Source organism: Spermophilus citellus (genome assembly GCF_964194105.1).
Source record: "Spermophilus citellus genome assembly, chromosome: 8".
Classification (NCBI taxonomy): domain Eukaryota; kingdom Metazoa; phylum Chordata; class Mammalia; order Rodentia; family Sciuridae; genus Spermophilus; species Spermophilus citellus.
Window position 1 is genome coordinate 16,687,004 of NC_138189.1, and position 25,270 is coordinate 16,712,273.

General features: G+C 39.9%; 1 long non-coding RNA gene across 1 annotated transcript in view; it reads right to left on the bottom strand.

The window, feature by feature from the left end:
• Positions 1-25,270, bottom strand: part of LOC308654316 — a 186,796-nt gene that overhangs the window by 61,345 nt on the left and 100,181 nt on the right. The window contains exons 6-8 of the long non-coding RNA XR_014023216.1: positions 8,023-8,120; positions 6,668-7,188; positions 1,312-1,383 (exon numbers count right to left, since the gene is read on the bottom strand). This is a non-coding gene — a long non-coding RNA (uncharacterized lncRNA). The remainder of the gene's footprint in view (positions 1-1,311; positions 1,384-6,667; positions 7,189-8,022; positions 8,121-25,270) is intronic.

A 25,270-nucleotide genomic window follows, 5' to 3' on the forward strand; every position in this document is an offset into this window, starting at 1 on the left:
AATATATGTATTTTCATTAATCTAGTACAGTGCATGGCTGGTGATCCCTGAGATGCAAAGGTCGCATTTCACACATGTCAGAGCAAAGGTAGTTTGAGAAACAGTAGGTTTTCAGAGACAGTAATAAGAAGTAATGTTTTTACAGCTCTGTAAAGTTTTCAAAGGACTTTTTTTTTCTAATCTATGACTCCATTTGTCCCTTTCAACAAAATGACAATAAAAATCATTATTCTCAATTTATATGAAGAGACAGGGTTTAAAGAGAAGTAACTTAAGCTCAGACATTTTCAAATGGCTAAATATTAAGGGGAAAACATCTGCACAGCTTTTCTTCCTCTTAGGTCGCATCTGGCTCTCGTTCCATGTCTTTTCAAAGACATTCTACCCAACCCCAGGGAAGAGGGGAACATTACTTTAGCCAAGCTAATGAGAGTCCTCCATTCTTCTGCCCACAATGGCTAATTTGAGGATCTGAACATGATGGATCAGAAGGAAATATGCCTTCTTTCTCTCCGACTATGAGCTTAAGGACAAACGAAGGTCCAATTTGGACAATTATCTTCAATATGAGAAAGAAGAAGACTGACCAACAGTAACAAGGTTAGAGAGAGATCAAAATCAATAAATTTCACTTACTTCCTAAAGCAACCTCAGCTGGATTTTTGGCCAATTATTTTATGCTCAATGCCTGGTCCTTCAAAAGCCAACTATCTCTTTACCCTATACACTTCTACATACCCAAGCAGTCTTAGCCCACTAGGAACAGAAGATCACAACCAGGAGCTCAAGGTTCTTGTCACCCAAGGGCTTTCTCTCCTGTACTTTGGGGTCACAGACTACTGATTTTAAGGCCTGCTCCATTACCAGCTCCATGATCTTGAAAAATTTATTCAGCCCAAGACTCAAAAGTATCTTCACTATGATAGGAATAAAAAAGAGGACCTACCTCATAAAGTTCTTAATGCCTGTCAAATTCTTAACTAGTACATAGTAAATGCCCAATAAATTGTAGCTCCTATTATGATTACCCATTACTGAATGAGAGAACTTGGAATGACATAAGGCACTTAACAATGAACCTTTCAGAGATTCATTTACCAATTTATAAAATAATTCAGTGGAATGCTCATCTGACCTCCAGCAGCCCTATGTTGCATGGATTCCAGGAAATGGAAGGGTCAGTGGCAAGGAGTGGGTTGGGATTCTGGTTTTATCAAAAAAACCTGTTCAGTGCTTCTGATACTAACAATTTCTGGTGCTAAAGGCCAGTAATTTAATGAGGTAGCTATGGGAGAGAAAATTAGTACTTACTCAGTGTCTGCCAGATATCCAGCTCATCCGGGGCATTTCATAAGCAACACCTCATTGAACTGCCATAAGCACCTAGCAACAAGATGGGCCTTATTATATTCAATTTATGGATCTGGAAAGTGAAATTCTGCATGAAAATACACTGCTAGTAAGTAGAGTTAGGATTTCAAAGCAGTCATGTCTATTTTGAGACCCTCTCTGTCCTTCCACGCTCTTCCATGTCTCACAATGGACCAGTGTTACAACCCCAGATGTTTGCAAAGCACCTAAGTTCTCCCAAAGATGTGGAGAGATTAGCAGTCCTTCAATATCATAAACTCCTATTACTCCTACATAAACTCACCTCCAAGAATGTCTCTTCTCTCAAAAAATACCTCAAGTCTCTGAACAAAGAGAATCTTATGTCTCATTTCAGACATCCTGTCACCTCACCTTCTGTTCTTTCCTTATTCTGGACCCCATGAGTTTAGCACTGCACCACTGTCTAGAAGAGTTATCATCAAAACATCATTGTTTCCCAATTTTTCAGCTGTTTCATTAAGAATGTTCTTTATGAGATACAGAAATGATAACATTTGAACACAGACATTAATCAGGGTAACGTTTCTAAAAGAGTCCAACAGAGAACCAACCATAAAACAAAATGGAAAATGGATTGCATACAGAATACTTGTTTTACTTCATTGTGTCTTGTTTTCCCTCATCATTCCAATATAAATGGCTAGAGAAGCAAACTGTATCTCTTCTTTAATCGGGTTCAACTCCTGGCCCCACGCCATAAGCACAACTTGAATCTCTTGATTTATGGACAACACTTCAGCAAACCTCAGACACCACTTGTTTTCAATTCCCTAGTTCTCCAAAAAGCATCTCCTAAGATTGGGGTAGCAGTTACAGATGAGGCTTTCTGGCAAGCTCTTTGCAGTCTCTGTAAAGAGACCCTTCATTAGTTTCCATATATCCCGTCACACTGTGCGGAAATGACCACAAGTACAAACAGCGCTATTAAAAAGCTGTCGATTTGTGACAAAATGCACAGTATCTTTAGTACATGTCTTGTTCCAATAGCAAAATATCTTCAGAAGTTCATGTTATTCCTACCTGTCTCAGGAGGGACTGGCTCATCAAATAGCATTTGCTTCTATTACAGTTCTTCTCCAGACATTCAACTCTTCACCGTTAACGAGAATCTCAGCCTCACCTATTCTCAAACACTGGAAAATAAAATAAATAAAAACTGCCACATCTCCCTGTTTGTGAAACTCTCCGAGGCATTGTTTCTCCATGTAGGTCCCAAAATAGAAATAGAAATAAAAACAGAACCAAGAACACAGTGGTCAAATAAATTTTTTAAATGTTGTACATTTAAAGACCTCTCACAGAGAATCACAATACTCATTTCCATATTTAAAAGTTAGACTAGAACTGCAGTAAAAGAACCTTTTAACTTAATTTAACATAACTCTGCCATGTGTGGACCTTCTTCAGATAATATGGAGATCATATTGAAAATTATGGTTAATTTTGTCAGATGTGATAATGTCTATAGTGGATGCTGTCATGAGCCACCTTGACCCCCTTTTAGAAATGAAGCGTCCGTCCCTCCAGTGTTGGGAGTATGGCTAGCTAACAGTCACTTCCTTGCAATGGGCCTCTTTAGAAATTACTCTCATTTTGCTTTTAGATGAAGAGAGATACCTCTCCTTCCTGGAACACACATCCAAGGTTGTTATCTCTACTTCCCAGGGACATCCCACTAGATATGAAGTATTACAGACATATGAAGGCCCAGCCTCCTCCCTCAGACTCTAGACAAGTAAGAAGTGCTTAGATTTGTAGCTCTGCATCACGGATTCAGCTGACCCTTTACGGGACTTGCCAGGCAGCCCAACCTCTCCCTCTACCCAATCTTGCTTCCTTCCTTTCCTCCCTTCTGCAGCCTCTGATATGATCCTACAGCCTCTCCCAATAACCTGTCTGCCACTTCCCATCTGAGTTGGCTTCCCTCAGCTGCAACCAGCAACAATGGCACAGTTCTATATTAGAATCCAGAAAATTTTAAGCATGAGATGATATTAATTCTGAAGAGTGCATAAAGAAATGGAGAAAACGGATGAAGAAAAATTGGCAAAAGGCTAACAATTATTGAGGCCAAGCACTGAGCTTACAAAGGATCGGTGCAATATGCTTCTTCTGTGTGTGTTCGAAATCCTCCATTACAAAGTGTCTTGAAAATATTATTTCCTAAACTTCCCAGAGAATTGTCTTTTAAAGCAATACTACTCTCATCTTGGGACATACTAAATGTTCTTTTGCTCCTCACTAGGGCTTAAATGAGCCAGGGAAAATTTCCCCAATCACTTCCTATGGCACAGAATAATCTACTCACTCCGGGTCTGAGTTTTTCAGATGATCCTCATTAATGCTAATGAAAATGTCACAGATGCTAATAAACAGCCAGCTCCCTTTCACTCTGTGGACAACCAGGCAAGGTAGCTGCAGAGACTTGGAAATCAATTGTTGCCTGATGATAGACCTACCCTCAGAGGGGACCTAAATGCACAGAGCTCTCTGGACTGTGAAAATTCCCCAAGATATAGGAGAAGCAGAATGATGGCAAATGCCCCGGGAAAACCGACCAAGACAGCAGAGCCAATTAACCATGTGAGCTGCCACTCGGATGGTTGGAAACCAAGAGCTGTAATTACTTCTTGTCTGGAACATTAGCGCTCCTTGAAGTCCTGGGAAATGATGTGTGGGCAGCTCAAGGGGACTTTGTAAATAAGAGAAGCATGGTTCTTTCCTCCTCAGCCCTGTATGAGCCAGGATGGATCTGTGAGCAACTCATAAATGAAAGAATAACACTCTTAATAATGGGAGGCAAGCAGGTTTGTTATTTGGGGCTTTTTTCCCTTAATTAAGACTCCCTTTCTTTGAGGCGCCTGCAGGGTTGGGCTCACGTTCATCAAGCCATCTGCTCTGCCTCCATCTCCTACCTCCCCCGTTTCCTCCCAAAGGAGTCTTTTAAGCTTCAAGGCATCCTGAGACCTGCTCTGAACTGCATTTGCATCTCTAACTGAATCTATTTTAAGGCTTCCTTTGTGAACCTAATGGCTATCTCTAGTTGCTTTCCCACTTTCAGCCCCTGATTGCGAATCCTCTGAAGTCTCCTCAGAGCCCATTTCTCCCCAGGGTTTCTCTTTGACGTAGGCAGGCCTCTCCACCATGGAAACCGGCCCATTACAGCATCTGATGGAAGCTTCTCCTTCCTCCTTCAGGGTTAGGAGGGAACCACTATCTCCAGAACCTTCTTTTTTGCCCCATCTTCACACACAAGCCCTTTCACTCAAGAGTTCCTTGGGGTAAGGAGTGTGAAGTCTCTTTCTTGTCCAAATGGCTTTCCTGATTTATCACAACCCTCTGTGACCCAAATGCCTTCCTTCACCTTCTTCTGGAACCTTCCGTCTTCTCCCCAGCCACACTCCATCCACACTGGTTCCACTACAGGCCCTTCAACATGCCAAGATCATCACCATCCTTCTTAGGACTTAGCATTTCCATTCTCTCTTCTTTCTATGCCCTTCCTGGAGTGTCACGTGGTTAGCTTTTCCTTGTCATTCCCATCTCAACCTGAATGTTAACTCCTCAGATAGACCTTTACTGACCAAAATGGCTACCTAGACACTTTCTAGTACATGATTTTGATGATCTGCTCAGTAACACTGATTTTTTTTTTTTAAATTTCCCATCCTCCTTTCCTTCTGCCAGCATGGCAGCTTCACAAGACAAGATGCCTTATTCTTCTTGCTCACTGCTTGTCCAAAGATGGAACTGAGCCTGGCATATCATGAGTGCTTAATAAATATTTGTAGAATTCAAAATATTTTTCAGTGCATCCTTATAATAATTCTAAAGGTGACTGTTACTATTGAACAAAGGAGTAATGGGAGGTTTAGAAGTTAAATAACATGCTCAAGGTCACTCATATCCACTGAAAAACAAGGTCAAGATGCCCGTGATGGCTATGTCTACCCTCCTGGCAGTCAGGTCTATAAGATCTTGGGTGATATGTGAGATGTATGTCTGCAACATCTATGAGTGTAATTTTGCTCGGTACCTGGAATGTGTGACTCAGAAGGCCTCTTAGAAACCATTGTGCCACTTGTTATACAACCACAAAGAGAGAGGGACTGATCAAAAGCAAACACACCGCAGCCAAGGTGAAACTAGACTCAATTTTTCTGATATCCCATTCTCACCATAGCCACCATATATGGCTATGCCAACTTGCCCTGCCCAGAGGTGCTAGAAGGTGAGCAGAACAGGAGCTGGACTGTAGCAGCTCTCTAAGCCATGTCCCCACACGCACCTACCAAGAGGGGCATGATTTTCCATTTTGTACATCTCTGAATCCACTGGCTTCCTTAGAGAAATATCTAGAAGTGCAGTCATGTGCCACATAACCATGTTGCAGTCAATGACAGAATGCATATACAGTGGTGGTCCCATGAAATTATATTGCCAGTGACATCACAGCCATCTCAACACTTCTCTCAGTAATATCCTGTGGATTGTTTCCAGCATCCTGGGCACCAGGGTACTCAGACAGTAAAGCTGAAGGCAATGAAAAATTATTTCTCTCAGAGGGATGAGTTGTCACCAGGTGGTTGCTGACTCATCACTTCTTTCCCTAATTAATAGATGAGTCTAAATGTGAAACACTATAACTGAGCACCACTCTGGGAGTTCAAAAGATTAAATTCTATTATACAGATGTTGCTTGAGTTTATGCCTCTTCTACGTCCAGCATTTTTCTCTTGTTAGTTTTCTCTCTCCCTTAATATATTCTTATCCAAAAATAAAATCCCACTTGGGATTCTTCAATATCTAATGAGTAAGAAAATAATAGACATGGGCTGGGAGTCCTCCAACTCTAAAAATGGTAGAACAAAAGCCCAGAAGAAAATGTCAACAATCCTTATGACGTTTGTCTTTGGGTGGCATGGCTCGGGGGTGAAATGCTTCTCCGTCTGCCTATTTCTATAGTGGTTTCCTACAGGAAGCATCTCTTTCATAGTGGAGGAGAAAAAGATCGCATTTTCTTAAAAAAAGAATGTGAAACAGGAAGGTAAAACTGTAGGAAATAGCTCCCAGCCCCATTGAGGAGCTACATGCAGAGCTGGCTTCAGCAAGCTGAGCAAGAAAAGATGCTACAATTTAAAGCTTTTGCCATTCAAAGCAGGAATAAACCTGGAGGTCCTTCGCTGGTGACAGCAGGAAGACAGCAGGACCTGGATCTGGGAGGGGGAAAAAAAAAAAAAACAGACCCAAAAGTGGGAATTCTTTTTATAAGCACCTTTGATTTGGATTGATTCAAAAGAAGGGTCTCCGGGCTCTGCCTTGAGGCCTTCCAGCAGGTGGCCCAAACCAGCAAGCCTCTTGCAGCCCATCACTTCTGTTTGTTTCCTTTGTGCTGGACTTTGCCTATCTCCTTCCAAATAGCAGGGAAGGAGCTCAGGAAGGGCTCAGAGATAAACCTTGAAGAAAACAGTGTCAAAATAAACAGTAAAGCCTAGAAAACCCCAGAGAAGGGGCAAGAGAAAATGTGTTCTTATGCTCTTTCAAAATTTAAAAGAAAATGCTATCTGAAGACAAGCAAAACCACTCTCCCCCCCCCCCATTTATAAGCCTCTTCTCCCCCTATTTCCCACAACCACTGCCATAAAGCTAAGTGAATGCACTTAGCTGTGCCAAATTGAGCTCCAGCTTCTCCTGAGTCTTCAAGGTAGCTATTGGTAGGGGAAGAAGGAAGTCGGCCAGGTTGGATTTCATGACCCTGCAATCCAATCTCATACCCTGGGACTTCTTCTGGGGCATCTGCAACAGAGAATGCATGTAGATGTATTGAAGTAGGCATGCTAAGAGTTTTGGTCAAGAAGCAAATACAAGAGTACAAATTGGAATAAAAACACAATCTCCCTGGGACAAAGACCTTTTTTTAGATCTGTGCTGAGTTTCATGAGGATAAGGACTTCTGAGGAATATGATGAGAAGGAAAAAAAAAAAATCACAATCCCAAAGCCAAAAGCAAGGAGCCAGGGTGGAGAGTGGGAAAATACAGGACTTTTCCTTGGAACAGGACTTTTTCTTCGGATGTAGTTGCACAGAGCTGCCTCAGCTGAGACACTGGCACTGTGAAGTGTGGGTGGCTTTGCAGGAGTTAAAATATTGGTCCAGGGAATGATTCTAAGTGAGCTTTATAGACCTCAACAAGAGGACCCTACAAAAGGAAGATAGCCAGATCGAAAGAGAATGTTAGGGCTCAAGAAACTCACTCATTTCCTTTGACTAGTTGTACATGTGACTTTAGCACATTGGGCCAGGCACTGGGAATAAAACGTGAATCAAAAACAGATATGTGCCTACCTTCCCCCTCTTCTGTACTCACTAATCAGGAAGACAGATATTAATCAAATGCAAGCCATGCACAAGTTAAAATTAAAACTACAGTGACATGAAGCATTGTGGCTTTAGAAAGCTAATACATTATAGCCATCTTTTCACTGAGTTATGAGTTGTTGAGAGATACAAAGATTTATGAAGATGGATATATAAAACTAGCCTGGGACTAGGGGTTAGGTATGTAGCAAGTGGGCTGCCCTGTTACAGCTTTCCTGGGGGAACATGGAGCTGCAGAAGAGATGTACTCACCAGGGTCATTGCAGTGCACAGATGTGGACAGGAAAGAGGGCCCCAACGTGACCTGCCCCCGTGGTCCTTAAACACCAACCAGACAGATCACCCACTCCCTGTAGGGGCAAAAGAGGGCAAAGATTGAAGCAATGAATTTTTAGGAAAACTTCAGGTCTTCCTCTTGGAGTCCAAGGGAGGGAAAAAGAGTCCCCTCCCCATTTTCCCTGTGTTTTTATTTTTTTAACCCACTGGGTTTGGTCACTAAATCTATGATAAACCAGACTCTGTACTTGTTTGCTCAGGGAGGTCTCATACATCTGTATTATCAGGGCTGGGGTTGTGGCTCAGTGGTAGAGCACTTGCCTAGCATGCATGAGGCACTGGGTTTGATCCCCAGCACCACATAAAAAAAAAATAAACAAAGAAAAAAAGGTATTGTGTCCATTTACAACTAAAAAATATTAATTAAAAAAATAAAAAGAAAGAAATCTGTGCCATCGAGCTCCTATCCTCACAAGTCCAGAGTTCAATATCAACTTCTGTTCCTTGGGCATCCCCTTGGGGACTTTTAGGGCACTTTAGAATGTGCTTCTCCTACCACATAAGGCCCATAAATAGATTTGCAGCATATGTTTAAAGTTAATTCGTTAACCACTTTGCATATACTTGCTATTTGATTTCCTATCCCAAATTTTATCCATTTTTTAACAAAATCCACATCCTTTGTGGAGTAAGCTACTGTTTGTTTATGAAAGAAACAATATCCTTGGCTACAGTTTACATAGTTAACATTCTAGAGCCCATCTCAGACCACACATTGGGATGCAACTCCAAGGGCTTTGGGATAAGTCTCATTATCTGTGTGGATTATCACAAATCCATGAATAGAAGTTCCCTCCCTATTCTTCAAGCCTAAATAACATCCTCTCCTAGGCCCAATAAAACTAGATGCTCCCACACCAGAGCTCTCTCCAGCATGCATGAAGCTGTTTGTAGCTTGAATTCCTGACTTATAGACTTGGCAGATACACAATGCTAAATATAACTATTCTGTCCCCTAAGTATGAACTTGGAAAGGCTCTGTTTTCTTATAATCCATTTTTAAAGAGCAACTTCTGTTTTTGAAGCTCTCACCTATATAATATATATATATATATATATATATATATATATATATATATATATATTATATATATATATATATATAAAACAGTACTAAGCTCACTACTACTGAAATATGTTCTATGTGAACTACCATACAGTGTAGGAATGTGAAAGGCGTGAGCTATCCCACAAGGCAAGAGTGTAAACCACCCATGGTGTGAGCTAACAAACAGTATAGTGTGAATTACACAGTGTGAGTAAATAAATAGTACAGTAGTATCAACTACATGCAATGTGAACTATTATACAGGTTAGGAATATATACACAATGTGAGCTAATACAAAGTGTAGTGGTGTGAGCCACACACCATGTGAGCTTATACACAGTGTAGGAGTGCAACTTAATTCATAGTGTGATTATATAGAAATTATATAATGAAAATAGTATAAATTATTATATCATGAAGTAGTAGAAACCACTACACACATACAATAGTCTGAAGTGCTACCCAATATAGCAAGGTGAATTGCCATACTGTGTCTTACTATGTAGGTCATGTGATTCAGGAACTACTCTATTAATCTACAATTATTTCAAAATAAAAGTCCACATTAAGGAAAACTTTAACTAAGTTGTACTGTCTTCACAGTTTCAAACATCATCATCCTCCAGCAGCCTATTACAATACCACTTATGGCCAAATATTTCAAAACAATTACTGTAGTGCTACTTCAAATTTGAATCTGAGCTTCCTTAATGAAAAACACGAGACAAGCACTTACCAAATTCTTCAAAATGGAAAGAGGGAAACTTACTAGTTTCATAAAACAAGTAAAGCCTTTCCCAGAAAACTCACCCTAAAATAACACTTTATAGAACACCAGGTATTTGGGAGGACAGAGTTCTCAGAAGAATTTTTATAACACATGCAGTGATAAATTTCAGGAGATTCTTTGAAAACCTTCCATAGAATCTGAAGGTAAAAATACACAACAATACTAGGAAGATGATCCTACAACAGGCTAAACAGGCAAAAGTTAAAGGTGTAACTCTCTGGTGGTCCAGCCAGATGCAATGGTAGAGGGGTGCACTATAGCTTGCCATCATTCCCATGAGTACTCCTTTCAGCAGAGATTTTGTTTGAAGTTGGGAAGGAGAGTTCTAAATTTACTCTAATCTAAGCTAGAATACAAAGATTCTTAGTAACTGGACAGAGACATTTCATTTGAGATGATGGTTATTAAATAAAGAGACTTTTCAGAGATTAGTGCATAAGAAACTTTTTGAATAAGCCAGTTCTGGGAGAGAATAGTCTCATATTAATTAATGGATGAGACAATGGGAAGTTAACTAGCCTCTGCCAATGGGGATAATAATGGCTGTCATTTAGAGTTCTCACATGATTCTCATCTGTACATAATAAACCCTTGAAATCTAGCCTTCTTGAAACTTTATGATATGATAATCTATTTTATAAATGTCTCATTTCTTCAAATGAAGAAACAGGCCCACACAGTTAAAACAACTTGTTTAAGGGTACAAATACAGAACTCATCAAAGCCAAATCTGAATTCAAGTACCAGCTTTAACACTAACAGCTATGTGACTTTGAGTAAGTTACTTAAATCCCAAGTGTCTCCATTTCTATATCGGTGAAATGGGGATGGCTGAAAAACCATTGCAAAGTTTTCATGAAGACTAATGGCAGAGAATATATCTAATAACTGAAGAAATAAAAGATATAACATGTTAAGTGCCATGCCAAGAAACACAGTAAATCCTCAACAAATGATAGTTGTTTTTCTTTTTTTTAATTGTGAGAAAATCACAAGAGAAAGTGTTTAGGTCAACGCTTTGCAGAAATAGAGGCAACCACGGAAGCAAAGCTTTTACTTGAATTAAAAGCTGCCAGAGCTTTAACTCAAAGGAAATTGCAATAAAACTAGACTTTTCCTGCAAAAATAGCAATATGCCTTATGTAACATATGAAAAGTATTTAATAAGTCTCCACAGTTTTATGAGTAATTACCACCATCACCAATAAACATTTTTATCCTTTACTGAATATACAGCATTAATAAAGAACAGGGGGAACAGAAACTGATACAATACCAAAGGTCTCCCATTTCCAAGGTTAATAAAACACTTAAAGTTTGCATTTCTTGTTAAATATAGAAATGTTCTTTATCATATTTCTTATTTCTTCCATAAACTTCTGTAACCTGCTTAATATTATAAGGTTTATTCCGAAGTTAAATCACTTTTTTACTAATTCAGGCTCTATTGAATCACTGAAAGTAAGGACCATTCATAATGAATATCTAAATGATCATGGCCTTTAAAAAATCAAGAACATTCTAAAATAAGTTGAGAACTTAAGAAAAATCAAGCAGAAGGCTTCCATTTTAAAGAGACAATTGAATTAGACATTTAAATGAATTTGAAATTCAAATACTGCTGGAATCTCTTCTGTACTTCCTTCCTTTCAAGAGACTATTCAACTTGAACTTCTTCTGGGACAGAGAACACATGATGTCCCAGAACCAATCATTTTATATTTGCATCCAGATTCACCAGAAAACCAAAGTTGGGCCCTCTCAACAAAGAAGCCTCAGTGTACCTAATGCAAGGCAAGTTTCTTGCTATATACTTACAAAGTCTAAATTGCTAATATATGTACTTTCTGGCCTTGGGATCTTCAGACCTTTTCTTTTTTTTGGGGGGAGGACATAGAATTTCACCAATCTCAAATTGAAATATATCCTGCTATGAAGAAATATTTATAAAAACATTTAAATCACTATTATTTAAAAAGAACGATAACAGTGCAGAGATGGCAGATACATAGCACACAGACCACCACCCTTCACTGGTTGCTCATGGTAGAAATGACTCCATTCTGTTGACTTGACACAGCCTCAGCATTCTACCCAAATGGCACAGAAGGACGCAAGGTACAGAGTGAATTTGATTAAAGAAAGAGGGATGCTTTGCACTTTTCATCATCCATATTCTATCACACATTTGTTTGACCTAAACCAGTCCTAATACTACAGTGTCTTCCTCTGTCCTGTAGCTCTCTGTATCCAGGTCCAAACCATCAGAGCCTGGAAAGCAATCCTAGCTGCCAGGAGAGTATAGATGCACCTTTTATAGTCCAGGATTCTGGGTTCCTTCCAAGCAGCATGATCAGAGCAGATCACACTAGCACATGAGTATGTTGCTATGTTAATGACTTCCTAGGGTGACTTCAGTCCAGGTGGGTAGCAGAAGGAAAATGCCAGCTGTATGAAAGGGAAGCTCTTGCCACTCAGGACCAAGTAAGTCTTTTCATATTAAGTCAAATAATTACCTTTTCACTAATTGTGGAAATCCTTTTCAAACTTTTCAACAGACCTTCCCTCAAGCAGGGACTGGCAAGACTACGTGTGGCCCTACTTCTAAGGACTCCACTTCACCAGCAGGCATTTTTCTCATCACAATGGCATTATCATAAGGCAATATCTCTGCAAACCAGGGCAACAGGAATGTGAAGCCCTTTAACTCACCTTGTTCATCTTTTTTCTGTGCTACCCTTGCCCGCGTGGTTAAAAACCATTCCACTGTAAGAAGCATGTAAACTCTTCCTCAGTCTGCCAGGTTAATGTCTCTCTTTCCATGAGGGTTCAACTTGGACATTTTCCCAAAAAAACTTTCTATTCTATCCTTAATTCTTTTCCCCTTTCCTACACATTAGCATTAGTCTAAGCAAAACATCCTACTTATCACAAACTGCTGGTGCTAAGAGGTTGTTGGCCCCTTGCCCTGCTTACTGCCAACATCCCACAGTCTTTTATCTTGTGATTCCCTCCCACCTGCTGTCTGCCTCTGCTTGTCTTCTCACTACTGCTCACCTGCTGCTCCAAGTTCACTCACTGGACATGTGATTTTGCTCCCAAGTCAACAGCCCAGACATGCTGTTCTGAGACAATGTGCACTTCCCACAAGACTATGCAGATGATTGGTTCATAGGGACATATTATAATAGGAGTAAGAGTGAGGCAAGGATGCTCTTTTAGTCAGTTTTTTCACTGCTATGACTAAAAGATCTGACAAGAACAATTTTAGGGAAGTAAAGTTTATTTGGGACTCCAGTTTCCAACATCTCAGTCCACAAACAGCAGGTTCTATTCCTTGGAGCTCGAGGTGAGGCTGAACATCATGGTAGAAGAGTGTGGCAGAGGGAAGCAGTCCACATGAAAATCAGGAAGCAGAGAAACTCCACTCACCAGGTACAAAATACATACCCCAAGGGCACTCCCTCAATGACCCTCCTCCTCCAACCACACCCTACCTACCTTCACTCACCACCCAGCTAATCCAATCAAGGGGACTAATTCAATGAATGGGTTAAGGCTCTCCTGTCCTGATCATTTATCTTCTAAACCTTCGTGCATTGTCTCACATTTGAGCTTTTGGGGGACACTTAATATCTAAACCATAACAGATGCTTAGTTTTTAAGTAAGTGATGTCTGAGGTTTCAAGCCATCTAAGCCCTTCAGAGTCCTAATGGATGAGACCTTGTCCCCAACTAGTCTCCTGCTGGCTCACTCAGCTTCAGCCACATTGGTCTCCTTGGAGTTTCCAGAACATGCTATCACCTCTGTGCTATCACCTTTTGTACTTGCCCTTCCTTCTGCCTGGAGGGCTTCTTCCACAGGGATATGCATGACTCACTCCTTCATGTTTTATTTAAATATTACCCTTTCACTGAGGTGGTCTCGGATGGACCCCATGTGACACAAAATTCCATCCCCATTACTTCCTATCCCTCTTTTCCTGCTTTACTTTAATCCTTAGCACTGATCACTATTTATTGTGGTATATATTTTAGCAATACCTACTGATCTTGTTTAACTGACTTCTACCCTACTGGAACAGCAGCTCCTGGAGCAGAGGAATTTGGCTTCTTTCCTTCAGTGCTGCAACCCCAGTGTTGAGAAAGATTCTGACATACGCTACGTACTCAATACATGTTTGTTAAGTGAATGAAATGAGCTGATAATAGCAAGTTGAAGTAGGAAGGGAAAAATCTATTATAATGTGTCACCTTGGGCAGCTAAGACAAAATAACAAACTGGGCGATTGAAACAACTGGCATTTGTTGTTCACAGATCTGGAGGTTGGGAAGCTAAGATCAAGGTGCCTGCAGATTTGGTTCCTAGTGAGGGCCTCCTTCCTAGTCTGTAGACAGCTGCTTTCTCATTGTGTCCGCAGAGGGTACTTGCTCAGAGAGAAAGAGAGAGAGAAATCTGAGTCTTCCTCTTCCTTTAAGAGCACTAACCCCTTTGATTTATGGGTGTTGATTTGTATCCTGCTACTTTGCTGAATTCATTTACTAGTTCTAGAAGTTCTCTGGTGGAGTTTTTGGGGTCCGGTGGAATTTTTTGACTCACTCCTTCATGTTTTATTTAAATATTACCCTCTCACTGAGGTGGTCTCGGATGGTCTTCTAGGTATAGAATCCTATTACCGGGAAATAGTGCTAATTTGAGTTCTTCTTTACCTATCCATATCCTTTTAATTTCTTTCATCTGTCTAATTGCTCTGGCCAGTATTTCAAGAAATATGTTAAATAGAAGTGGTAAAAGAGGGCATCCCTGTCTTGTTCCAGTTTTTAGAAGGAATGCCTTCAGTTTTTCTCCATTTAGAATGATGTTGGCCTGGAGCTTAGCACAAATAGCTTTTTTGATGTTGAGATATGTTCCTTTTATCCCTAGTTTTTCTACTGTTTTTGTTGAATGATTTTTCTGCAGCTATTGAGATAATCATATGGTTCTTATTTTTAAGTCTACTTTTTTCCATATACCTGTGTATTAGGTTTCTTCCAAACAGAATCTATACAAATATAAATTCATATATATATGAATAAACTATATATATATATATATATATATATATATATATATATATATATATATATATAGTTTCTACAGACTTTTATGGATTTTCCACAGACCACATAAATGTATACATGTATATTTATATATATTACATATGCTCAGCTGGGCTTTGAACTTGTGATCCTCCTACCTCAGCTTTCCTGAAGATTTTTCTTTTTTATTGATTTTATATATATATGACAGAAGAATGCATTACAATTCATATTACACACATAGAGCGCATTTTTTCATATCTCATTTTTTTATACATAAAGTATATTCACACCATTTCGTGTCTTTCTACATGTACTTTGGATAATGAGGTTCATCACATCCCACCATCATTTCTAAAGCCCTGCCCTCTCCCTTGCCTTCCCACCTCTCTGCCCTACCTAGAGTTTGTCTATTCCTCCCTACCCCACTATGAATCAGACTGAAACAAGCAGTGAGGTATATAGCGAGCCTACTAATTGGGAACAAATTCTTACCACAAGCACATCAGATAGAGCACTGATCTCTAGAATATATAAAGAATTCAAAAAATCTTAACACCAAATAATAATAATAATAATAATAATAATCCAATCAATAAATGGGCCAAGCGCCTGAACAGATACTTCTCAGAAGATGATATACAATCAATCAACAAATACATGAAAAAAAATGCTCATCATCTCCAGCAATTAGAGATATGAAAGCAAAACTACTCTAAGGTATCATCTCACTCCAGTCAGAATGGCAGCTATTATGAAAACAAACAACAATGAGTGTTGGCGAGGATGTGGGGGGAAAGGTACATTCATACATTGCTAGTAGAACTACAAATTGGTACAGCTAATATGGAAAGCAGTATGGAGAATCCTCGGAAAACTGGGAATGGAACCACCATTTGACCCAGCTATCCCTCTTCTCAGTCTATACCCAAAGGATTTAAAAACATCATACTACAGGGACACAGCCACATCAATTTTACAGTAGCACAATTCACAATAGCTAAATTGTAGAACCAACTTAGATGCCCTTCAGTAAATGAATGGATAAAAACAAATGTGGCATATATACACAATGGAATATTACTCAGCAATAAAAGATAATAAAGGGCTACAGAAGGCGGGACGCCGCAGAGAAGCGATTAATTAGCAAGCAGGGAGGAAAGTGGCTGCCATTCAGTGGAACCCCGCCGGCCAAGCCCGCACTGACCCCCGGACTGAGTACGGGATTTCAGACGGGGAAGGAAGTGATACCATCCCGTCCCCCACAATGGAAACTCCTCCAAGGCAATCAGCGGCCACCATCTTGGAGAGCTGAAGTATCCACCGCCACTCTCCGACAGACTGAAACAATAAAACAGGTCTGTGTCTCCTAGGCTCTCCTAGGCTTTCCGGGGGTGGGAGTATCAGAATGAGCCCACATAAAGACTAGGGGAAAACTAGAGACACCTGACCTTCAACTCCCCCTCCCATCAGCAGCCAAAAGGAAACCTGTCTAGCCAGTGCTGGGGGAGGGGCAAGCAGAAAAAATCAAAACAATAGAGTGCCAGGGATTCCAATAGCCAATTGTGCGACCCCGGGGATCCGGGCTGACTGATTTGCCTGGCCTTCCCCACGGCTACAGAAGGCGGGGCGCCTCAGAGAAGTAATTAATTAGCAAACAGGGAGAAAAGTGGCTGCAATTCTGTGGAATCCTGCTGGATGAGCCCGCACTGACCCCCGGGCTGAGTACGGGATTTCAGAGGGGGAAGGAAGCAGTACAGTTCTATCCCCCACAACAGGAACAAAACAATAGAGTACCGGGGTCCCCAATAGACACCCTCCACACCCAACAAATGGCAGGTCCAGAGTACAGTTTGAACTGCCGAGAGCCATCACTCAGGGGAAATCTGGTCTAGCAGGAGAAACCAAGACTAGCAGGAGAAACTAGGGGACTAGAAGCCAGGCCCTCGCGACTGGGCGGCTGGAAACCACAGGCCCGCCGGCGACAGTTCACCCACTGCCCGCGTAACTGGGCGGTAGGAGAACGCCCGCCCGCCGGCTACCGACTGCAGAACGGGGTGCCTAGAGATCACCCGCCCACCGGCGACAGCCGGCCCGCTGCCTGCGCGACTGGGCGGCTGAAGTCCACTCCCCCGCCGGCAACCGATCACCCGCCCACTGCCTGAGATACTGAGCGGCTGGAGACTGCCCACCTGCCTCGACGGGGAGCTGAAACCAAACAGAGACAGTCCAGTCACACAGCCCCATTAGGACACCCCAGCAAGCAGCCTGGGACCCGTCATAGCAGAGTAGTGACGTCACTGGAGCTTGGCCGTCGGAATTCCTTCCCAGCAGAATCCACGTTAGCAGGCACAGTTTAACAACACAAAGAAGAAACAACAGAGTAATACAGAACCAAAACAAATCTATAGAAGAGAGCAGAAACACAGCAATCAAATAGAGCTGGAAAGTAACGTGGACAACATGAGAAAACAAGGGAAAAAAGGAGTACAAACAATACAGGACAAGTTAATTCTACAGGAGGACATAGAAACATCAGAAGCAGGGATAGGGAATGAACTCAAGGCCTACCTAACTTGAATGGAAAGGAATATTAGGGAAGACATGAGACAGCAAGTCCAAGCAATAAAAGTATATTTTGAAAACGAATTAAACAAACAAATTCAAATGGCAAAGAACGAGCTCTACCAGGAGATAGAGATCTTAAAAAAAAACAAACAATAATCCTAGAATTGCAGGAAAGTATAAACCAAATTAAAAACTCAAACGAGAATATTACAAACAGACTTGATCAAGTAGAAGTCAGAACATCAGATAATGAAGACAAGGTTTATCAACTTGAAAAGAATATAGTCAACACAGAAAAGATGCTTAAATCCCATGAGCAATCTATTCAAGAGATATGGGATGTCATTAAAAAAAAACCAAATTTGAGGGTCATCAGGATAGAAGAAGGCACAGAGACTCAAACCAAAGGAATGGAGAGCATATTAAATGAAATAATTCTAGAAAACTTCCCAGAGATGGATGAAAGATGAAATGGATTGCCAAATCCTGGAAGCCTACAGGACCCCAAACATTCAAAACCATAATAGACCAACTCCAAGACATATAATTATGAAGATAGCCAACATACAGAACAAGGAGAGAATATTAAAAGCTATGAGAGAAAAGAGGCAGATTACATTCAGGGGTAAACCAATTAGGTTAACGACTGATTTCTCATCACAGACTTTGAAAGTGAGAAGATCCTGGAACAATGTATTTCAAACGCTGAAAAATAATGGATTCCAACCAAGAATACTGTATCCAGCAAAATTAAGCTTCAGATTTGACAATGAAATTAAAATCTTTCATGATAAACAAAACCTAAAAGAATTCGCAGCAAGAAAACCAGCACTGCAAAGCTTTTTGAGCAAAATACTACAAGAAGAGGAATTGAAAAATAGTGCCCAAAACTAACAGCAGGAGGTGTCTCAATAAAGGGGGAGGAAAATAACCAAAAAGTAAAACCAGCCAAACTAAAATAAATAAATAAAGAAGCATGACTGGAAGTACAAATCATACCTCAATTGTAACCTTAAATGTTAATGGCCTAAACTCACTAATCAAGAGACATAGGCTAGTAACCTGGATCAAAAAAACAAATCCAACAATATGCTGCCTTCAAGAGACTCATATGATAGGAAAAGACATACACAGGTTGAAGGTAAAAGGTTGGGAAAAATCATACCACTCACATGGCCCTCGGAAGCAAGCAGGAGTGGCCATACTCATATCGAATAAAATCAACTTTAAACCTAAGTTAATCAAGAAGGATAAAGAAGGACACTATATCCTGTTAAAAGGAACCATCCACCAACAAGACATAACAATTATCAATTTGTATGCACCAAACAATGGAGCTGCAACGTTCATAAAACAAACTCTCCTCAAGTTCAAGAGTCAAATAGACCACAACACAATAATTATGGGTGACTTCAACACACCGCTCTTGCCATTAGACAGATCCTCTAGACAAAAACTGAATAAAGAAACTATAGAACTCAACAGCACAATCAATAACCTAGACTTAACCGACATATATAGGATATATCAACCATCATCAAGTGGATACACGTTCTTCTCAGCAGCACATGGATCCTACTCAAAGATAGACCATATATTATGCCATAAGGCAATGCTTAGTAAATATAAAGGTGTGGAGATAATACCATGCACCATATCTGATCACAATGGAATGAAATTGGAAATCAATGATAAAAGAAGGAAGGGAAAATCCTACATCACATGGAAAATGAACAATATGTTACTGAATGATCAATGGGTTACAGAAGACATAAAGGAGGAGATGAAAAAATTCTTAGAGACAAATGATAATACAGACACAACATACCGGAATCTATGGGACACAATGAAAGCAGTTTTAAGAGGAAAATTAATTTCTTGGAGTTCTTTCCTCAAAAAAAGAAATAACCAACAAATAAATGAACTCACACAACACCTCAAAAACCTAGAAAAGGAAGAGCAAAACAACAGCAAATGTAGTAGAAGACAAGAAATAATTAAAATTAGAGCAGAAATCAACGAAATTGAAACAAAAGAAAAACATTGAAAAAATTGATAAAACTAAAAGTTGGTTCTTTGAAAAAATAAATAAGATAGACAGGCCCTTAGCCATGCTAACGAAGAGAAGAAGAGAGAGAACTCAAATTACCAACATACGGGATGAAAAAGGCAATATCACAACAGACACTACAGAAATACAGAAGATAATTAGAAAGTATTTTGAAACCCTATATTCCAATAAAATAGAAGATAGTGAAGATATCGATAAATTTCTTAAGGCATATGATCTGCCCAGATTGAGACAGGAAGACACACACAATTTAAACAGACCAATAACAAAGGAAGAAATAGAAGAAGCCATCAAAAGACTACCAACCAAGAAAAGCCCTGGACTGGATGGGTATACAGCGGAGTTCTACAAAACCTTCAAAGAAGAATTAATACCAATACTTTTCAAGCTATTTCAAGAAATAGAAAAAGAAGGAGCTCTTCCAAATTCATTCTATGAGGCCAACATCACTCTGATCCCAAAACCAGACAAAGACACTTCAAAGAAAGAAAACTACAGACCAATATCTCTAATGAACTTGGATGCAAAAATTCTCAATAAAATTCTGGCGAATCGAATACAAAAACATATCAAAAAACTTGTGCACCATGATCAAGTAGGATTCATCCCTGGGATGCAAGGCTGGTTCAATATACGGAAATCAATAAATGCTATTCACCACATCAATAGACTTAAAGACAAGAACCATATGATCATCTCGATAGATGCAGAAAAAGCATTTGACAAAGTACAGCATCCCTTTGTTGAGAGCCACAGCCAAAGGGGCCCCAGCAAACTTCCAGCTGCCAGCAAACTTCCAGCTGCCGACTGATGATTGGTTCACAGCGGCCCCAGCAACATCTAGCTGATTGGCTCCTCTGCGGTGATGTTCATTGGGCTGTTTACCCGCCCTTCAGACTGCCAGCTGATGATTGGTTCACAGCGGCCCCAGCAACATCTAGCTGATTGTTTGGGTACTAAAAATGTAAAAGTTTGATCAGGTGTAACTAGTGCTGCTATACCATTATTTGACCCATCAGTGAATATATTTGGAGCATTCATGATAGGTGTTTTTCTTGTCATTTTTGGAAAAATTACAGGATGCAATGACCAAAAAGACAATAAAGGATTAGATGGTAAGTGGTTATCAAATGAAACATTAGATTTGCACATGATTATTGCCCAAGTATTTAACTCATTAGCTAATTCATCAATTTGATTCATAGTATATGGAGTAATAATTTTATTGGGAGAAATTCCAAATACTCCCTTTGCTGTTTTTATTCCTTTGAGTATTAATTGTCCTACAGCCTCAGGATACCTAGTAAGAATAGTGTTAGGAGAATAAGATAAATGTATCCATAATAATGGACCTTCTTGCCAAAATACTCCTGTAGGAATATTTTTTGTTGGTAGTACAATAAATAATAAAGGCAAACTTATATCAATTCTATCCAAATGCATATTTTCCATATATGTTTCAATGATTTTTAATGCCTTTCTTGCTTCAGGCGTTAACATTCGGGGTGAATTTGGATCTGATGGACCTTTTAGGATATCAAATAAAGTTCCCAATTCTCCTGTTGGAATACCTAGATAAGGCCTTATCCAATTTATGTCTCCTAATAACTTTTGAAAGTCATTAAGTGATTTGAGTTGATCTACTCGTATTTGAATTTTTGGTGGACGGACCATGGTTGAGGATAATAGAACTCCTAAATAATTAATTGGAAATTTTAATTGTACTTTATCTATTGCTATCTCTAGATTATAATTTTTTAATAAATTTGTAAGTGTGGCATAACATTCTAGCAATGTGTTTTTAGCTTTGTGTGCTAATAATACATCATCCATATAGTGAAATATTTGTAGTTCAGGATTTTGATTTCTAAGTGGCTGGATTACTTTGTTAATATAAATTTGACACATAGTTGGGCTGTTAGCCATCCCTTGAGGGAGTACTTTCCATTCATATCTCTGATCAGGACCTTCATGATTTAGTGCAGGGATAGTAAATGCAAAACGTGGACTATCCTCAGGATGAATTGGAATTGAAAAAAAACAATCTTTAATATCTATAACTAAAACATACCAAGTTTTTGGCAAAGCAGACAATTGAGGAATCCCCGATTGAGCAGGTCCCATAATGACCATTTCATTATTAATGGCTCTTAAACCTTGCAATAATCTCCATTTACCAGATTTCTTTTTGATGACAAAAATGGGAGTATTATGGAGAGATACAGAAGGTTGTATATGTCCTTCCGCTAATTGTTGTTTGACCAGATCATGGGCTACTTGTATCTTTTCTTTAGTCAAGGGCCACTGAGGAACCCATACTGGTCTTTCTGATTTCCATGTAATTTTTATTGTCTCAGTGGCCCTTTGTGAAAATCCAACCCATGTCTGTCTGTTCCTTGATCTATTTGTATTGGTGCTGCTATACCTTGTTCTTGTTTTTCTAATCTTTTTCCTTTCCTAAAACCTTGTCTAGCCATAATAGTGGGTGCATTTTGATTGATATTATTTGTTAATGTCAAACCTAATTGATCTAAGACATTTCGTCCCCATAAATTTATGGGAAGATGATCCAATACATATGGCTGTATAGTTCCTTCACATCCTTCAGGATCCTTCCAATCTAATACCATTGCGCTTCTATCGGGATTAGTCGCCACTCCTAGGCCTCGAAGCGTTTGAGTGGCTTGTTGTAATGGCCAATGTTTTGGCCATTCTTGACGAGAGATGATGCTAAGGTCTGCACCTATATCCAGTAGCCCATTAAAATCATGTCCTTGAATATTTAGTTTTAGCATGGGACGAGAATCTAAATTTAAAGAAAGCATAGCCCAATCTACACCTGTGGAGCCTAATCCCTTGGAACCTCTTTCTACAGCATGACTGGAAAATTTATCATGTAGGCTTGGTATTATTAGTAACTGTGCTATTCTATCTCCTGGTGAAATGACTGATATACCCTTTGGAGAACTGGCTATAATTTTTATTTCACCTTCTTAATCGGAATCAATTACCCCAGGACTTATCAAAAGTCCTTTTAGAGTAGAAGAGCTGCGTCCCAATAATAAGCCTACTGTTCCTTTGGGAAGAGGTCCTTTTACCCCTGTGGGAATGATTTGAACTCCCATCTCTGGAGTTAGTACTGATCTGGCAGAGGCGAAGATGTCCAACCCTGCACTCCCTCTGGTTTGTCTGATGAGGGATCTGATGGACAATGTGTCCTGGTCACTACCCTGATGGGGTTGCTGGGTTCCTCCAGTGCTCTGTATATTTGTGGTTTGGGGCCCCGGAGCATTGGGGCCCCCTGTCCATTTTTTGGCAACAGAGCCCGATGCCTTTCTCCACGATATCGTGGATAAACACTTGGTCCTTGTTCATTTTTTGATAATGGAGTACCCTCTATGGTGGTTTGAGAATGGCATTCATTAGCCCAATGTAATGGAGTACCCTCTATGGTGGTTTGAGAATGGCATTCATTAGCCCAATGTAATGGAGTACCCTCTATAGTGGTTTGAGAACGGCATTCATTAGCCCAATGTCTCCCTGTATGGCATCGTGGGCAAATACCCGGTATTCTACTCCTTTGATACCAAGTTTTGTTAAACCCTCCTCCTATGGGGCAATTCCTTTTAAAATGTCCTGTTTGTTGACAATTGTAGCATGTTCTTGGCCTGGCATATAAAGCCTGTTTTACTGCAGCTGCCACAATTTGCCCTTGTTCATTATTGTTTCTGGCATTTAAAGCCTGTTTTACTGCAGCTGCCATGACTTGCTCTTGTTCATTAATGTCTCTACATAATTTAATATATGTGTTTAAATCTTCCTGTTTCCATGGTCTAATGATATCTCTGCACCAACGATTTGCTTGGTCATAAGCCAGTTGTTTTATTAATGGCATTGCTTGTTCTGTATTCCCAAAAACTCTGGTAGCTGTTTGAATAAGCCTATCTACAAATTCAGCGTAAGGTTCATTAGCTCCTTGTATTATCTTAGATAATTGACCTTGTAAACCTCCATGTCCTTGTAAAGTCTTCCATGCCTAAACTGCATCTACAGCAATTTGTAAATATACACCAGGATCATATGCAATTTGTTGCTGCCGATCCTCATAAGGTCCCTTTCCTAACAACATAGGAAACTTCCAGCAAACTTCCAGCTGCCAGCATCCCTTTATGTTCAAAACACTAGAAAAACTAGGGAAAACAGGAACTTACCTCAACATTGTAAAAGCTATATATGCTAAACCTCAGGCTAGCATCATCCTAAACAGAGAAAAACTGAAGGCATTCCCTCTAAAATCTGGAACAAGACAGGGATGCCCTCTATCACCTCTTCTATTCAATTTAGTTCTCGAAGTACTAGCCAGAGCAATTAGACAGACAAAAGAAAGGAAGGATAGCATCTTCAACAAATGGTGCTGGGAAAATTGGAAATCCATATGCAACAAAATGAAATTGAATCCCTTTCTCTCGCCATCCACAAAAGTTAACTCAAAATGGATCAAGGAGCTAGATATCAAATCAGAGACGGTGCGTCTGATAGAAGAAAAAGTTGGCTCCGATCTACATATTGTGGGGTCGGGCTCCAAATTCCTTAATAGGATGCCCATAGCCCAAGAGTTAATAACAAGAATAAACAAAAGTTTTTGCTCAGCAAGAGAAACAATAAAAGAGGTAAATAGAGAGCCTACATCATGGGAACAAATTTTTACCCCTCACACCTCAGATAGAGCCCTAATATCCAGAATGTACAAAGAACTCAAAAAATTAAACAATAAGATAACAAATAACCCAATCAACAAATGGGCCAAGGACCTGAACAGACACTTCTCAGAGGAGGACATACAATCAATCAACAAGTACATGAAAAAATGCTCACCATCTCTAGCAATCAGAGAAATGCAAATCAAAACCACCCTAAGATACCATCTCACTCCAGTAAGATTGGCAGCCATTATGAAGTCAAACAACAATAAGTGTTGGCGGGGATGTGGGGAAAAGGGCACACTTGTACACTGCTGGTGGGACTGCAAAATGGTGAGGCCAATTTGGAAAGCAGTATGGAGATTCCTTGGAAAGCTGGGAATGGATCCACCATTCGACCCAGCTATCGCCCTTCTCGGACTATTCCCTGAGGACCTTAAAAGAGCGCACTATAGGGATACGGCCACATCAATGATTATAGTGGCACAATTCACAATAGCTAGACTGTGGAACCAACCTAGATGCCCTTCAATAGATGAATGGATAAAAAAATGTGGCATCTATACACAATGGAGTATTATGCAGCACTAAGAAATGACAAAATCATAGAATTTTCAGGGAAATGGATGGCATTAGAGCAGATTATGCTAAGTGAAGCTAGCCAATTCCTAAAAAACAAATGCCAAATGTCTTCTTTGATATAAAGAGAGCAACTAAGAACAGAACAGGAAGGAAGAGCATGAGGAAACGACTAATAGTAAACAAAGACGAATGGGGGGAGAGAAAGGGAGAGAGAAGGGAAAGCATATGGAAATGGTAGGAGACCTTCAATGATACACAAAAATATAAGAGGTTATGAGGGGCAAGGGGGGGGGAAGGGGAGAGAATTGAACAACAGCAGAGGAGG